The sequence below is a fragment of the Musca autumnalis genome, unplaced genomic scaffold (genome assembly GCF_047663935.1).
Source record: "Musca autumnalis isolate F117 unplaced genomic scaffold, ASM4766393v1 scaffold_4, whole genome shotgun sequence".
NCBI classification, from domain to species: Eukaryota; Metazoa; Arthropoda; class Insecta; order Diptera; family Muscidae; genus Musca; species Musca autumnalis.
Window position 1 is genome coordinate 90,187,720 of NW_027411977.1, and position 18,387 is coordinate 90,206,106.

An 18,387-nucleotide genomic window follows, 5' to 3' on the forward strand; every position below is an offset into this window, starting at 1 on the left:
AATTGATATTTGAAACCCAGTGGGTTTATTAAATACGGTTTAATGTAAACGTACTTTAAATGCCATACGTCAAATAAATCCTCATATGACATAAAGCAAAGCACCATGGTAAAAATTTAATAGTACGGTTACATTGGAGTTATTTGCCGGGTTAACTCCTTTCATGCCGATTTCAGCGTTTGCCCTATGGAATTGACATTTGAAACCCAAGCCCTATGGGTTAATCCGGTTAAGTGTAATACACCGGTTACACTTAACCGGATTAACCCAGAAGGTTTGTGTATCAAATGCCAATTCCATAGCGCAAACGTCAAATAAATCCTCATGAAGTGGGTTAACCCGGCAAAAAACTCTAGTGTAACCGTACTATAACCGGGGTATAATAAAACCTCCCTGGTTTCTGTCGACAATTCCAAAAATGGCCAATAATAACGCCGTCGTGTTACACAAGAGCAGCGGCTGAGTTACCGAATTACTAAACGTCCAAAAATAACGCCGTCGTTATGTTTTTTCAATACGATTACAAAGCAGCGGCGGCTCCTACGCCGTTACTACACAGATTAGTACGGCAGTGATTCAGTGAATGTTTCGGCGTGAAGTCGTTAAGTCGGTAGATCTAATGCTAGTGAGGAGGTAATGCAATAACCGACCACTAATTTTACACACAAAAAGCAAAGAACCCACAACCCGCAGTAACTTCAATAGCAAAGAAGCAAGTGTTCTAAATACAAACAAAATAATGTATGTTCAGTGTAAATAACTAAATCCGGATACGGAAAAAGGAAATGCAAAGATGAAATAACAAGAAAAAGAATAAATCAAGCAACTAACAAATTTTAACGTGCAGTACGCACCCAAAATTGTTAAGCAAAAAATACACAATTTAAGAAAATTTATATAGATGTATTATTACATACATATATAACATCTTTGTATATATGTGTGTGTGTTTAGTGTGTATGTACGATTGTGTCTTTGTTTGAAATAAAATAGTCGTTTTGTAAATTTTAAGTGTATTTCTTCTTTGTGGTGCATGTTTCTTCTTCTCCTCTAAAATAAATTGTACGAAAATCTGTAGAAAAAAAAGAAGTTTACTTCACTCTCCTGCCCCTAAGAAATGAAACAAGTAGTTCGTCGTCGTCGTTCTACCTACCCCCAACGTGCTCTTCTTTTTGTTTAAATAAGTCTGTCTGTTTGTTCGTAAAGTGAAAATAAAATACACGAAAAATATACTGTTATTCTTATTTTACAGTATAATAAAATGCAAAATCGAAATCAAAGTGTGTGAGCAAATGGAGGCAAAAAACGGAGAATAATATAATAAATAATAATAATAACAACTTAACTGTGTAAATGTCTATTTGAAAGTAAAAATTGATAAAGCAGCAAAGTGTTGTAATAAATAACAAAAAAAAAGAAAATAGAGTTCAATTGGCGTCCCCCGTCTATATTTGACGTTTATTTATTAATACAGCAACCGTTAAATATCTCAGTGCTCTCTCCACAGCTCTGTACAACTCGCATGCTCTCTGTCATTTCCCGTAACGTTGTTTTTTCGGGTTTAATTCAAATAACAACAATACACAATTCTGTGACAAAGTGAGAGAAAGAGAAAAGAAGTGAGCACCATAACAGTTTCCCCTCTTTTAATTTACTCAGCTGCCAAACAAACACATCACATTGCTGGCTTGTTTGTTTGTGCCGTTTATCGGAGATTTGCCTTTGTTCGTCGTCGTCATCGTTGCAAAGTGAGTGCGCGGCCTAATTGGTTGTGTATATGTGCTGATTTCCTCCACAACCGAACCGAACCGGCATTTTAACATTAGAAATTTTTATTGAACAACAATAACAACAAATTTGCAAAACATCAGAAAAACAAAACACCAGATAAATGTATACAAATAATAATAGTAAAAGAGAAATTTGTAATTAAAAGAAAAGTGAAATATACCTAATTGAGAATGTATATTGAATAAATGTTTAAAACAAATAACCGCTATCTTTGATGTTTTCGAAAATGTGTTAAATATTGAATTGTAAATTAACAAAACTGTTGTTGCCACAACAATAATAACAACAAAAGCGGTAAGTGTAGATTACGAGTTATCTAATTACTGTGTTTTGTCTTTTGCAAGACATTTTGCATTTTTTGTTTATAAATTATTGATGATTATGACTAAAGCAGACTTTGTTTTCTTCTCATCCGTATCCGCCGCCGTCATCACCGTCACGGTTGCCACAGTTGGTAGAATATTACCAAATTTGGTAACTTTTTATAGGGTTGGTAACTTGGTAACTTCGTTTTTGCTTTGGTAACTTTTTTAAGGTTTGATTGAACAAACTGTAAATGCTCTTTTCAAGAACTTGCAAGAAGCTACCATTTTTTTACTACAATAACCTTTTTTACTTTATGTTATCGAAAAAAAGTAAAAATTAGTAGATTCTTGCAGTACTGGAACATACCATTGGTTTTCAAAATGAATAGGGTCTACTCATGAAATTTGAAACATCGAAATTTGCTACCATAAAATGCTTCTTTTCATCGTAAACGTGTAATAACAATGACCTGCGACAGTTCTGTATGCTTTATATTTGCATTTGGTTACAAATTTGTTCTACTTTAGAGGATTTTCAAAATGTATTTATGTTTTGCCTGAGCAAATTTTTAGAACGACCCCATTATTCAATATAATCTTTGATTTTCAATGACAAAAATGTTTGGTCTGGTCCAGAACTGGAAGAATCTACTAATTTTTACTATTTTTTCCGATAACATAAAGGAAAAATTTTATCGTAGTAAAAAATAGCAGCTTCTTGCAGGTTCTGGAACAGAGCAGTTGTTTTTGTAAATTTGTTAGTTGTTGTAATTCATGCATTTACCTTATATAAATATGCCTTGATCTAGAATATACAGTAGAAATCGCGTATAACGTCGGTAAAGGGACTGACGAAATTCGGACGCTATAAGCGATTGTCGTTATAAACGATATTCATTAATGAGTTGACTTTATACAATATAGTGATTTCTGGGCATATATATGTTGACTTTTGTAAAAAAATAAATGTTTCCACTTATTCGTATAAAGGGTTCCATAAGTTTTAAATCTAACTCAGATCGTTATTTTTAATGGCTTTCCAAAACATTTTGTTTTCTTGCAGCATCTTCTGGGTAATTTTTGTTATAGGCCGTTTATATATAACAAGGTTAACCCAGTGGGTCTGGGTTTCAAATGTCATTTCCATTGTATATACTTCAAACAAATCCTCATAAAGAAGGTTAACCCTGCAAAAAACTATAATATAAACGCCGTATTAAGTTAATAATTAGAAACAACTTCGCTAAAAAATCATATCGCTCATTTATTCAAAGAGTGACACATCTCAAAAAATCTAGTTTCGAGAAAAACGCGTTTTAAGTTGGATATTGAAATTGACTAATTTAATAGGTTGTTGATCGTAATTCAGTTTTCAGCCCCATCTTCGAACATGTTGTACATTTTTTATTTAATTAATGACTGCAAATAGTTCAATTAGACTAACAAGCAATTTTGTTCATTTCTGTATAGTTATAGTATACATACATATAAATATGCTATTTAATTTAATTGGTAACTTTTTGGTAACATTTTCGGAAAATTTTGGTAGGCAATTTGTTTACCTGGTGGCAACCGTGATCACCGTAGCTAGTAAATTCTACCCTTTTTCATTTTTTGTGTCATTTGTCTCTTTCTCTCAGCTAGCTGCGAGAGCAATATTTCGCATTTTGTGTCAGCGTTGCCAGTATTTTTTAGACTCTTTTCCCCAACTTGCCCAAAACTTTTCCCCAAAATTCCCCAGATTTTATTGAATTTCCTCAAAAAAATCCCCAAATTTTTTTTAACAAATAATTAAAAAAATCGAAAGTAGTTTTATTTTACTATTGAAATTCATATCATTAAACTTGTAAAGTATTCTATACACTTATATATGAATTAAATTAACGATATTGAAAACTTCACTTTCAAGTGATTCAGAATCATTAGAGGGTCAAAATGTCTACAACAAATGGACTTGTTAGAAAATTGATTATTTATTCTAGTAACTCGTACTGCATTTTAAGAATTACTTGTTGGAACGGAAAACATATTTTGTCTCGGCCCACACTAAAGTAATTTCAATGAAATTTTGACATGAAACTTTGAATTTTTTGGGAAAAATGCATAATTTCAAGAAACTAGTGTACACGGTTTCATTTGTTCTGCAATTTTGCTTTGTTGCAATATTCGTATGAAACAAACAGACCGTTTTAATTTACATTTTCTTTTACTTTCATGTCAAAATTTCAGTGAAATTACTCTTAGTGTGACTTAATACCATTTCCAATTTACGAATAATAACTTTCTCCTTTGCGATTCTTAAACAATCGTGGAGATTTTTGTGTTGACAACTGAAAAGGTTCGTATAGAGCTATAATTGTGTTAACCCTGTGAATTGCTGCAAATATTGGGGTAAAATTGCTTGTAAGTTTAATAATTGCATATTTGTAGGCATCGGTTACAGCATTTGTACTAACATGCGTTTAAGATATTCGGCACTGGTGTTTTTAACTTTAATAATTGTTTACTCAAAAAAAGTACAAGTCAAAATTAAAGCCTAGGTCCATGGCTCCTCATGGTAAATATGCCGAGTCGTTTTCGATCGATTCCACTATTTTTTCAATATCTTCTTAATTTTTTATAAATGGTTTCAATACTCGAATATTGAAAGGGAAAATGCATAGGGAAAATGCATATTTGCAGTGTGCATCAGTTTGAAAACTTAGATTAAGGCCCGTTCTTATATCTTTTCTTTAAAATCCCTTATTGTTATACCTTATTTTAAGAAAACTAAGGAATTAAGTTCGCATTACCAGGAATTTGTTATTACATCTTCCATTCCATTTCAAGCAAAACAGTCTATATACATAAAATTTACTCAAATCGGATTGGTTGATTCGAATTTGCTCTCAAATTTTTCTTGTTTTTGGGCGCACTTTAAATTTTAAAAGGAACACAAACTTGCTTTCAATTTATCTGACACTTCTTATTAAAGCAAACTTGCAGGAATATAAAACGGGTTATCTGTCCGATATCGGCTAACATTTAACTACAAAAAAAGGATATAATAACGGGCCTAAGCATATTTATCTCTTTTATAATTGGAGCCATGAATGTTAAATAAAGTTTAATTTCATCATTGCCCACCAATCTAGAAACCATTTCTGCAGTTAAGTCCCCTTCAGCAGTAGAAATGATGGAAAATGTTATTTCAATTCAACCCACTGTTCTAGTACGCTGTCAGTCGTCGAACCGCATGATAACTTTTCAAATCTGTCATAAATTATTACAGCTGCGACCAGTTAGAATATGATGCATATCATTTGTGCGTCACGCGTGCGCTAATACTATTCACGTACTGAAATTAAAAAAGATCAGATAATCTGAAGTAATTAGTCAAAAAAGAAATTCCCCAAAAATCCCCAAAGATTTTTCAGATTTCCTCAACATTTTCCCAATTCCCCAAGTCGAAATTTTTTTCCCCATTTCAAATAAAAATTCCCCAATTTGGGGAAAAATCCCCAATACTGACAACGCTGTTTTGTGTTTCTTTTTCCTGTACACACTTTAGCATTATGGCTGGAAAATGTTGCAAATCTTGGCGTGTGTGTGTTTTTTTGGTAGACAGTCTTTCTTCTTTGTAAGATTTTCACAATTTTGTAAATTGTAAAGTGTAAAATGAAAAATTATTTTGTATAGATAGAAGTTTTTGGAAAAAAACTTGATTTCGTGCCAATTGATATGATTAATTCTAAGGACACACCTTAACCTGTCTTCCTCTTTCCTTTTCGCTTTTTAGCTATTGAGTACAATTTCATTGTACGAGGTTATGTTGAGGGTGGATAATAGCTTGAAATTCCGAAACTTTTGTATACCCTCCCTCCATCATAATACCTGTCCGTGTACTCGATAATCTGTAATAATTATTGCAAATGTTTCAAATTTCGACAGTTGTATAAAGGACAATTTGCTGCAAAAAGTCTTTCAGCAACATTTAGTAAGTACGAGGACAAACCCAAATATGGAGGGTACAATTAAATTTGTCATTCCGTTTGTAACACATCGAAATATTCGTTGGAGACCCTATAAAGTATATATATTCCTGATCGGCATAAATCGAAATAGCCTGTTGAAATCAAGATGCAGGTCGAAATTTTTAAGATAGAGCTTTATAATTTTGTATATTAGTTTATATTACTCTTAGGATGTTTGCTATTGAAAATGGGCTATAACGGTCCCCACAGAACGTACCTCCCGGTTTTCTTCGGTATTTTGAAGGTTTTAGCCTCATTGTAACACCGAAATGGGTTAAATTTGATATTTCGTCTTCGTTGGTGGTTCTAAAATTTCCAACGGAAACTTGTCGGTATAGGTCCACGTCTTTATATAGCCTCAAAAGAAGGGTACCTCTCGATTTTCGTTATTTTGAAGGTTGTGGCCTCAATATCCCACAGAAATGCTTGACATTTTTTATTTCGTTTTCGTTGGGGCTATAAAACATTCCACCCGAAATTTGTCGGTATAAGTTCACGCCTTCATATAGCCCCCCTAGAACGGTACGACCCGATTTTCGCTATTTTGAAGGTTGTGGCCTCAATATCACAACCATTTTGCTGAAATTTGTTATTTAGTCTTCGTTGGGGGTATAAAACTTTCCATCTGAAATTTGTCGGTATAGTTCCACGTTTTTACATATCCCTCCCTTAGAACGGTACCTCTCGGTTTACGGTATTTTGAAGGTTGTGACCTCAATATCACACCGAAATAGCTGAAATTTTCGGTATTTTGAAGGTTGTGGCCTTAATATCCTTCAAAATGGCTGAAATTTGTTATTTAGTCTTCGTTGGGGGTACCAAACTTTCCATCTGAAATTTGTCGGTATAGGTCCACGTTTTTACATATAGCTCCCATAGAACAGTACCTCCCGGTTTACGATATTTTGAAGGTTGTGGCCTCATTATCCCACCGAAATAGCAGAAATTTAGTATTTGATCTTCGTTGAGGGTATAAAGCTTTCCGCCTGAAGTTTATTGGTATAGGTCTACGTCTTCATATGGGCCCCATAGAATTGTACGTCTCGGATTTTGATATTTTCAAGGTATTAGTATGTCCATTAAGATAAATTCGTATTTAATTAGCGAAGACACAAACCTCTGTAGCGGAGACACAAACCGCTCTGTTAACGCTTCTGACTAACAGCGCGTCAGCAGAGCACTGTTAATGTTAACAGAACTACTCAAAAAAGGGTTTCTTTTTAAAAAATATTTTTTAGGGTCTTTTAGGAAAATTCTGCCGGGACAAAATGGGTACCATTGGAAAGCTTATCGAAAGGGTTATCCTCTGCGCTACTAAAATTTTTAAAAAATATTGCCCGATATCCCGATTTTAAGTGTTTTCGGGATAAACCCTGTAACAAGGATAATTATTTTAACCGCAGATCCTTTATGGTAAATTCTGCCGGGACAAGATGGGTACCATTGGAAAGCTTATCGAAAGGGGTATATCCTGCGCTACTAAAATCTTTAAAAAATATTGCGCGATGTCGCGATTTTAAGTGTTTTCGGGATAAACCCTGTTATAAGGATAATTATTTTAACCACAGATCCTTTAAGGAAAATTCTGCCGGGACAAGATGGGTACCATTGGAAAGCTTATCGAAAGAGCTATCCCCTGCGCTGGTAAAATATTTAAAAAATATTGCCCGATGTCGCGATTTTAAGTGTTTTCGGGATAAAACCTGTTATAAGGATAATTATTTTAACCACAGATCCTTTAAGGAAAATTCTGCCGGGACAAGATGGGTACCATTGGAAAGCTTATCGAAAGAGCTATCCCCTGCTCTACTAACATCTTTAAAAAATATTGCCCGATGTCGCGATTTTAAGTGTTTTTGGGATAAAACCTGTTATAAGGATAATTATTTTGATATAAAGGATATAAGGGAAAATTCTGCCGGGACAAGATGGGTACCATTGGATAGCTTATCGAAAGAGCTATCCCCTGCGCTGGTAAAATCTTTAAAAAATATTGCCCGATGTCGCGATTTTAACTGTTTTCGTGATAAACCCTGTTATAAGGATAATTATTTTAATATAAAGGATATAAGGGAAAATTCTGCCGGGACAAGTTGGGTACCATTGGAAAGCTTATCGAAAGGGCTATCCCCTGCTCTACTAAAATCTTTAAAAAATATTGCCCGATGTCGCGATTTTAAGTATTTTCGGGATAAACCCTGTTATAAGGATAATTATTTTAACCACAGATCCTTTAAGGAAAATTCTGCCGGGACAAGATGGGTACCATTGGAAAGCTTATCGAAAGAGCTATCCCCTGCGCTGGTAAAATATTTAAAAAATATTGCCCGATGTCGCGATTTTAAGTGTTTTCGGGATAAAACCTGTTATAAGGATAATTATTTTAACCACAGATCCTTTAAGGAAAATTCTGCCGGGACAAGATGGGTACCATTGGAAAGCTTATCGAAAGAGCTATCCCCTGCTCTACTAACATCTTTAAAAAATATTGCCCGATGTCGCGATTTTAAGTGTTTTTGGGATAAAACCTGTTATAAGGATAATTATTTTGATATAAAGGATATAAGGGAAAATTCTGCCGGGACAAGATGGGTACCATTGGATAGCTTATCGAAAGAGCTATCCCCTGCGCTGGTAAAATCTTTAAAAAATATTGCCCGATGTCGCGATTTTAACTGTTTTCGTGATAAACCCTGTTATAAGGATAATTATTTTAATATAAAGGATATAAGGGAAAATTCTGCCGGGACAAGATGGGTACCATTGGAAAGCTTATCGAAAGGGCTATCCCCTGCTCTACTAAAATCTTTAAAAAATATTGCCCGATGTCGCGATTTTAAGTATTTTCGGGATAAACCCTGTTATAAGGATAATTATTTTAACCACAGATCCTTTAAGGAAAATTCTGCCGGGACAAGATGGGAACCATTGGAAAGCTTATCGAAAGGGCTATCCCCTGCGCTGGTAAAATATTTAAAAAATATTGCCCGATGTCGCGATTTTAAGTGTTTTTGGGATAAACCCTGTAACAAGGATAATTATTTTAACCACAGATCCTTTAAGGAAAATTCTGCCGGGACAAGATGGGTACCATTGGAAAGCTTATCGAAAGAGCTATCCCCTGCGCTGGTAAAATATTTAAAAAATATTGCCCGATGTCGCGATTTTAAGTGTTTTCGGGATAAACCCTGTTATAAGGATAATTATTTTAACCACAGATCCTTTAAGGAAAATTCTGCCGGGACAAGATGGGTACCATTGGAAAGCTTATCGAAAGGGGTATAATAATAATTAGTGATATCGGCTTCATTCTTTTTATATTTTTACATTAGTGTCTTGACCTAAATATTATAAAATAAAATTAAAGAAATTCAGGTACATTTTGATAAAAATTTAAAAAAATTGTTAAACAGATTAAACAGATAGATTTTTACCTCACAGCGAAAAGTATCCACTCTTAAAGCTATCTTGTCCAATGGTAAACATCTTGTCCCGGCAGAATTTTCCCTTATATCCTTCATATCAAAATAATTATCCTTATAACAGGGTTTATCCCGAAAATACTTAAAATCGCGACATCGGGCAATATTTTTTAAAGATTTTAGTAGAGCAGGGGATAGCCCTTTCGATAAGCTTTCCAATGGTACCCATCTTTTCCCGGCAGAATTTTCCCTTATATCCTTTATATCAAAATAATTATCCTTATAACAGGTTTTATCCCAAAAACACTTAAAATCGCGACATCGGGCAATATTTTATAAATATTTTACCAGCGCAGGGGATAGCTCTTTCGATAAGCTTTCCAATGGTACCCATCTTGTCCCGGCAGAATTTTCCCTTATATCCTTCGTATAAAAATAATTATCCTTATAACAGCGTTTATCCCGAAAACACTTAAAATCGCGACATCGGGCAATATTTTTTAAAGATTTTAGTAGAGCAGGGGATAGCTCTTTCGATAAGCTTTCCAATGGTACCCATCTTGTCCCGGCAGAATTTTCCTTAAAGGATCTGTGGTTAAAATAATTATCCTTATAACAGGGTTTATCCCGAAAACACTTAAAATCGCGACATCGGGCAATATTTTTTAAAGATTTTACCAGCGCAGGGGATAGCTCTTTCGATAAGCTATCCAATGGTACCCATCTTGTCCCGGCAGAATTTTCCCTTATATCCTTTATATCAAAATAATTATCCTTATAACAGGTTTTATCCCAAAAACACTTAAAATCGCGACATCGGGCAATATTTTTTAAAGATTTTAGTAGAGCAGGGGATAGCCCTTTCGATAAGCTTTCCAATGGTTCCCATCTTGTCCCGGCAGAATTTTCCCTTATATCCTTTATATTAAAATAATTATCCTTATAACAGGGTTTATCACGAAAACAGTTAAAATCGCGACATCGGGCAATATTTTTTAAAGATTTTACCAGCGCAGGGGATAGCTCTTTCGATAAGCTTTCCAATGGTACTCATCTTGTCCCGGCAGAATTTTCCCTTATATCCTTTATATCAAAATAATTATCCTTATAACAGGTTTTATCCCAAAAACACTTAAAATCGCGACATCGGGCAATATTTTTTAAATATTTTACAAGCGCAGGGGATAGCTCTTTCGATAAGCTTTCCAATGGTACCCATCTTGTCCCGGCAGAATTTTCCCTTATATCCATGTGCGTGAAAATAAATACGTATTTAACTAGCGAAGACATAAACCAGCGGCGTTGTATAACAAATACGTTTTGTGTAGTATAACAGTTAGAACTGCATGTAAACAAGTTGTAAAAACGTATTTGACAAATACGCACATACATATATACGTATGTCAGTTAGCCACATACATACAAACATGCAGATCCCACTTTAGAAAACGGCAAATAATTCAAGAACTAAAAATAGTAAAAGAATACGGAAGGTGGCGTTGGAAAGGCCATCGAGTATCCTTTCAGGATATGCATTGTCCTTAAAAATCGATAATAGGAATTTTGGGGAAAAAATTATATTCTTTAGAGGAAATTTTTTTACTAAACGGCGTATAATTTGAGAACTAAAAATAGTTAGAGGATATGGATGGTGGCGTTGGATAGGCCACCGAGTGGGCTTCCAGGATATGCAGTGTCCTTAAAAATCTATAGTAGGAATTTTGAGAAAAAAATTATTTCTTCAGAGGCCATTTTTAAAAATCACTTTAGAAAACGGCGTATAATTTGAGAACTAAAAATAGTTAGAGGATATGGATGGTAGCGTTGGATAGGCCACCGAGGGGGCTTCCAGGATATACATATTCCTTAAAAATCTATAATAGGAATTTTGAGAAAAAAATTATTTTCTTCAGAGGCCATTTTTAAATATCCATTTTAGAAAACGGCATATAATTTGAGAACTAAAAATAGTTAGAGGATATGGATGGTGGCGTTGGATAGGCCACCGAGTGGGCTTGCAGGATATGCAGTGTCCTTAAAAATCTATAGTAGGAATTTTGAGAAAAAAATTATTTTCTTCAGAGGCCATTTTTAAAAATCACTTTAGAAAACGGCATATTATTTGAGAACTAAAAATAGTTAGAGGATATGGATGGTGGCGTTGGATAGGCCACCGAGTGGGCTTCCAGGATATGCAGTGTCCTTAAAAATCTATAGTAGGAATTTTGAGAAAAAAATTATTTTCTTCAGAGGCCATTTTTAAATATCCATTTTAGAAAACGGCATATAATTTGAGAACAAAAAATAGTTAGAGGATATGGATGGTGGCGTTGGATAGGCCACCGAGTGGGCTTGCAGGATATGCAGTGTCCTTAAAAATCTATAGTAGGAATTTTGAGAAAAAAATTATTTTCTTCAGAGGCCATTTTTAAAAATCACTTTAGAAAACGGCATATAATTTGAGAACTAAAAATAGTTAGAGGATATGGATGGTGGCGTTGGATAGGCCACCGAGCGGGCTTCCAGGATATGCAGTGTCCTTAAAAATCTATAGTAGGAATTTTGAGAAAAAAATTATTTTCTTCAGAGGCCATTTTTAAAAATCACTTTAGAAAACGGCGTATAATTTGAGAACTAAAAATAGTTAGAGGATATGGATGGTGGCGTTGGATAGGCCACCGAGTGGGCTTCCAGGATATGCAGTGTCCTTAAAAATCTATAATAGGAATTTTGAGAAAAAATTATTTTCTTCAGAGGCCATTTTTAAATATCCATTTTAGAAAACGGCATATAATTTGAGAGCTAAAAATAGTTAGAGGATATGGATGGTGGCGTTGGATAGGCCACCGAGTGGGCTTCCAGGATATGCAGTGTCCTTAAAAATCTATAGTAGGAATTTTGAGAAAAAAATTATTTTCTTCAGAGGCCATTTTTAAAAATCACTTTAGAAAACGGCGTATAATTTGAGAACTAAAAATAGTTAGAGGATATGGATGGTAGCGTTGGATAGGCCACCGAGGGGGCTTCCAGGATATACATATTCCTTAAAAATCTATAATAGGAATTTTGAGAAAAAAATTATTTTCTTCAGAGGCCATTTTTAAATATCCATTTTAGAAAACGGCATATAATTTGAGAACTAAAAATAGTTAGAGGATATGGATGGTGGCGTTGGATAGGCCACCGAGTGGGCTTGCAGGATATGCAGTGTCCTTAAAAATCTATAGTAGGAATTTTGAGAAAAAAATTATTTTCTTCAGAGGCCATTTTTAAAAATCACTTTAGAAAACGGCGTATAATTTGAGAACTAAAAATAGTTAGAGGATATGGATGGTGGCGTTGGATAGGCCACCGAGTGGGCTTCCAGGATATGCAGTGTCCTTAAAAATCTATAGTAGGAATTTTGAGAAAAAAAAATTATTTTCTTCAGAGGCCATTTTTAAAAATCACTTTAGAAAACGGCATATTATTTGAGAACTAAAAATAGTTAGAGGATATGGATGGTGGCGTTGGATAGGCCACCGAGTGGGCTTCCAGGATATGCAGTGTCCTTAAAAATCTATAGTAGGAATTTTGAGAAAAAAATTATTTTCTTCAGAGGCCATTTTTAAATATCCATTTTAGAAAACGGCATATAATTTGAGAACTAAAAATAGTTAGAGGATATGGATGGTGGCGTTGGATAGGCCACCGAGTGGGCTTGCAGGATATGCAGTGTCCTTAAAAATCTATAGTAGGAATTTTGAGAAAAAAATTATTTTCTTCAGAGGCCATTTTTAAAAATCACTTTAGAAAACGGCATATTATTTGAGAACTAAAAATAGTTAGAGGATATGGATGGTGGCGTTGGATAGGCCACCGAGTGGGCTTCCAGGATATGCAGTGTCCTTAAAAATCTATAGTAGGAATTTTGAGAAAAAAATTATTTTCTTCAGAGGCCATTTTTAAAAATCACTTTAGAAAACGGCATATTATTTGAGAACTAAAAATAGTTAGAGGATATGGATGGTGGCGTTGGATAGGCCACCGAGTGGGCTTCCAGGATATGCAGTGTCCTTAAAAATCTATAGTAGGAATTTTGAGAAAAAAATTATTTTCTTCAGAGGCCATTTTTAAATATCCATTTTAGAAAACGGCATATAATTTGAGAACTAAAAATAGTTAGAGGATATGGATGGTGGCGTTGGATAGGCCACCGAGTGGGCTTGCAGGATATGCAGTGTCCTTAAAAATCTATAGTAGGAATTTTGAGAAAAAAATTATTTTCTTCAGAGGCCATTTTTAAAAATCACTTTAGAAAACGGCATATAATTTGAGAACTAAAAATAGTTAGAGGATATGGATGGTGGCGTTGGATAGGCCACCGAGCGGGCTTCCAGGATATGCAGTGTCCTTAAAAATCTATAGTAGGATTTTTGAGAAAAAAATTATTTTCTTCAGAGGCCATTTTTAAAAATCACTTTAGAAAACGGCATATTATTTGAGAACTAAAAATAGTTAGAGGATATGGATGGTGGCGTTGGATAGGCCACCGAGTGGGCTTCCAGGATATGCAGTGTCCTTAAAAATCTATAGTAGGAATTTTGAGAAAAAAATTATTTTCTTCAGAGGCCATTTTTAAAAATCACTTTAGAAAACGGCGTATAATTTGAGAACTAAAAATAGTTAGAGGATATGGATGGTAGCGTTGGATAGGCCACCGAGGGGGCTTCCAGGATATACATATTCCTTAAAAATCTATAATAGGAATTTTGAGAAAAAAATTATTTTCTTCAGAGGTCATTTCTAAAAATCACTTTAGAAAACGGCGTATAATTTGAGAACTAAAAATAGTTAGAGGATATGGATGGTAGCGTTGGATAGGCCACCGAGGGGGCTTCCAGGATATACATATTCCTTAAAAATCTATAATAGGAATTTTGAGAAAAAAATTATTTTCTTCAGAGGTCATTTCTAAAAATCACTTTAAAAAACTGCCTATAATTCGATAACAAGCAATAGAGGAGAAAAACTATTTTCATCAACTAGTATTTCCAGAAGATATTGTAATAGGAATCAGAAGATCATTTAGAAGACCAGGAGGTACTCTTGTTCAGCTCGTTTTATACGTAGCGAAATAATTTCAATCTTCTTCGTTCACCCTGGATAACGCTGCGAACATTCTAATTGCAATTTGATTATAAGTTGCTCAAACTCTTTAATTTATTTATTTAACATTGCAACAGGCCATAAATCCTAAAAATATATAAATTCCTTGTTATCATGGTGAAATTGTGCATCATGTTTGGCAGAAAAACAAAAAAAAAAATGCCCCAAAAGTTTGCAGCAATAGAAAACTCAAAACAAGTGTATCGATATCACAACAATAAACAAATTAACAAAAAAAAACATGGAAACATGTTCGTTTATGGTTTTCAACAAATATTTAATCACGAATTTTAAAACAAATAGTAATTGAAAAAATTATACATATACACAATTTTCTTATTGTCCTGTTAAATAATTGATATGTCGCCATGCTCCTGTAATAATTCCCATTAATTGTTGGTTATCGATAACATATATCGAGTATTCTATTGCTGTATGTTTTTGGCGCACATTGTTTTGCCATACACATATGTCAAAACAGAAGAAGAAAATAAATAAATGAAATGAAAAATTGAGGAAGGGATAACTGACAAAATTAAATTTAACAAAATTAGACGTCAAATCAATCATTATTGGTTTTGGCTCAAAATGCAACACATCTTCTGGGAATGTTAAGGAAAATCTAATGAATGTAAATATAAAACATTTGCACATTTGCTGCTCAATTCCAATTATAAAAATGGTAAATCGGTTCTTTTAAGTTGAGTATAACACAATATGCCGCGTCAAAAGTTTCAAACTAAAGCCGTCTCCTGACAGGACAACCCGTAATATTTTGTTCAAATTTTATGTTCGAAAATGGGCCATATCGGCCTACTCAGGCCCAAAAGCAAAAACTTGTCGATACCAACTAAAATGGAATTGAGTATCCGATTTGGCCAACACATTTGACATAGTACATTTCTTTCGAACGCGCATCAAGTATCCTCAAAAGTTGAGTCTTGTTTGTTAAAGCGGTGTTTTTGTCCATAAGTTCATGATTCTTGAAATATACTGGTCCAAAAGCTTCAAAAAAAATCTATGGTGACCAACTAAATCTGATGGACACTACAACTATCGAAAGTGACTGATATTGATTAGTCCAAACTTCGCACATCGCATTATTTCTGTCGAGCTGAGATCAATTTCGAAGATAGACTATAATAGGCTTTTTCAGGTACCTCACTCACAAAAGTTCCTCATACAAACCTTTAAAATACTACGTTTATTGTTTTCAGACGGATTTTTCCTTGTGTCCTCATACAAACTTATAAACAAAATTTACGTTTATTGTCCCCCATGGACCCTCTTACAAACCATTAAAAATGCCCACATTTTGTCCTCATGCATGCCTTTTTTAGAATCCAGGGTAACTTTCCTGAAACTGTATAGAAATTCACCTTTGTTGTTCTGGTGAGGTCTATCTAAGAACCTTAAAAATCACTTTTGTTTTCCTCTTAAGGTCCCCTTGGAATCCTTAAAAATCAACTTTTACTTTCCTCTTTAGGTCCCATCGAAAACTTCATAAAATCCACGTTACTTGTCCTCCTAAACACTTCTTGGTTTTTATCTTTGGATCCTCCTGAAAACATACTAAACGTCCATTTACTATTCCCGCCTATACAATTTCTACATTTACTCTCCATGGAAACATTTAAATATCAGGTTTGTTGTCCTCTTTCATACTGCTTTGTAAAAACTCAAAAAAAAAAAACTTTTCATTTCGAATTCTTCTTCGTGATACCCCACGCTCGATCAGAACATAAGATTATGATTACCACACATGAAACCACATTCACAAAACAAAGACATTTATTGAAAACACACTTTTAATTATTCTAAAACACATCGCAATAACATTTAATGCAAATCCACAAAAGCTTCTCCAAATGTAAATCTTTGATATCTTGGAAGTTCTTGTTGGAGATGCTAATGTGAATCTCGTTCACTTGGAGTTTCTTTTCCTGATGATTTACGCTTGCCTGTGGAAACATACAGGTACATCTCCAGATATGTATGCTTGACATTGTTTTGTCCTCAATCACATCAGTTTTCTTCGAGTGCACAGTTTGCCTGCCTTCATAATCCATTCCACCATTTTTCCGAAATAAATTTTTTACAGGACGAGCGATGAACGTGACTCCTTTTCTGGAATAGTGGAATGTCTGAATTGTCCCTCCTTCACATCATCAAGCGTTTCTTCAAGAACGGATCGTTGATTTTTCCTTGAAACAAACATTAAAAGCAAAAATGAAGAATAAAACAAAATACTTACCTTACCGGCACATTAACAATAACCATCAGCTGTTTACAACGATATCGATTATGTGGATAGAGCGCCAAATATCGATAAGTTTAATGAAGAGAATACTCTTTAAAATAACTCGGCGACATGTCAATTTTGTCGTTTGACAAAATAGTCATAATAAATTTGATATTCAATATGCGAAACAAATTTATAATTTTTTGAAAGAATGTCAACAAAGAGAAACATATGGTTTGTTCCAGTACTGCAAGAATCTACTAATTTTTACTATTTTCTTCGATAACATAAAGGAAAAAATGTTATCGTAGTAAAAATTAGTAGATTCTTGCAGGTTCTGGAACAGAGCAATGATATTTGCTCTGTTCCAGAACCTGCAAGAAGCTACTACTTTTTACTACGATAACATTTTTTCCTTTATGTTATCGAAAAAATAGTAAAAATTAGTAGATTCTTGCAGTACTGGAACAGACTAATTGTTCGTCTGTCATTCACATAGACTTCATACAACGCGGTCATACACAATTGTGCTCCCGCGCTTTTTCTCAATTTGACCGCCTAAATCATAAAAAAGGAGGGAATAATCAGTGTATGCTGTCATGTATGTGTGATTGACACACAACAATTCCTTCGTTGCTTTATTGATATTTTCAACATTTCTATCTACAGTTAGTCAACTAAATTTTTGCAAATGATGAATTTAGATATTCAATTAGGAATTTCAAGAAATTCTTTCAATAATGTTTGTGTTTATGACAACATCAAGACAATAAATGGAACAGAGCAAATTTAATTTCTCAGAAGTTAAAAAAAGGAAAATGATTCTCAATTATTGGTCTGTTCCAGTACTGCAAGAATCTACTAATTTTTACTATTTTTTCGATAACATAAAGGAAAAAATGTTATCGTAGTAAAAAGTAGTAGCTTCTTGCAGGTTCTGGAACAGAGCAAATATCATGTTTCTCTTTGTTGACATTCTTTCAAAAAATTATAAATTTGTTTCGCATATTGAATATCAAATTTATTATGACTATTTTGTCAAACGACAAAATTGACATGTCGCCGAGTTATTTTAAAGAGTATTCTCTTCATTAAACTTATCGATATTTGGCGCTCTATCCACATAATCGATATCGTTGTAAACAGCTGATGGTTATTGTTAATGTGCCGGTAAGGTAAGTATTTTGTTTTATTCTTCATTTTTGCTTTTAATGTTTGTTTCAAGGAAAAATCAACGATCCGTTCTTGAAGAAACGCTTGATGATGTGAAGGAGGGACAATTCAGACATTCCACTATTCCAGAAAAGGAGTCACGTTCATCGCTCGTCCTGTAAAAAATTTATTTCGGAAAAATGGTGGAATGGATTATGAAGGCAGGCAAACTGTGCACTCGAAGAAAACTGATGTGATTGAGGACAAAACAATGTCAAGCATACATATCTGGAGATGTACCTGTATGTTTCCAC

At 34.1% G+C, this 18,387-nt stretch overlaps 1 protein-coding gene across 19 annotated transcripts in view; it reads left to right on the forward strand.

Moving 5' to 3' along the window:
• Window positions 1-555: 555 nt before the first annotated feature.
• Window positions 556-18,387, forward strand: part of nmo (serine/threonine-protein kinase nemo) — a 447,619-nt gene continuing 429,787 nt past the window's right edge. For 2 of the 19 annotated variants that reach the window (XR_012412920.1, XM_073987000.1), the window contains exons 1-2: window positions 556-741; window positions 1,253-2,085. The gene's annotated coding sequence lies outside the window, so the exon portion shown is untranslated. Of the gene's footprint in view, window positions 2,086-18,387 lie in introns of all 19 variants that reach the window. The other 17 variants (XR_012412921.1, XM_073986999.1, XM_073987003.1 and 14 more) reach the window with 11 other exon arrangements.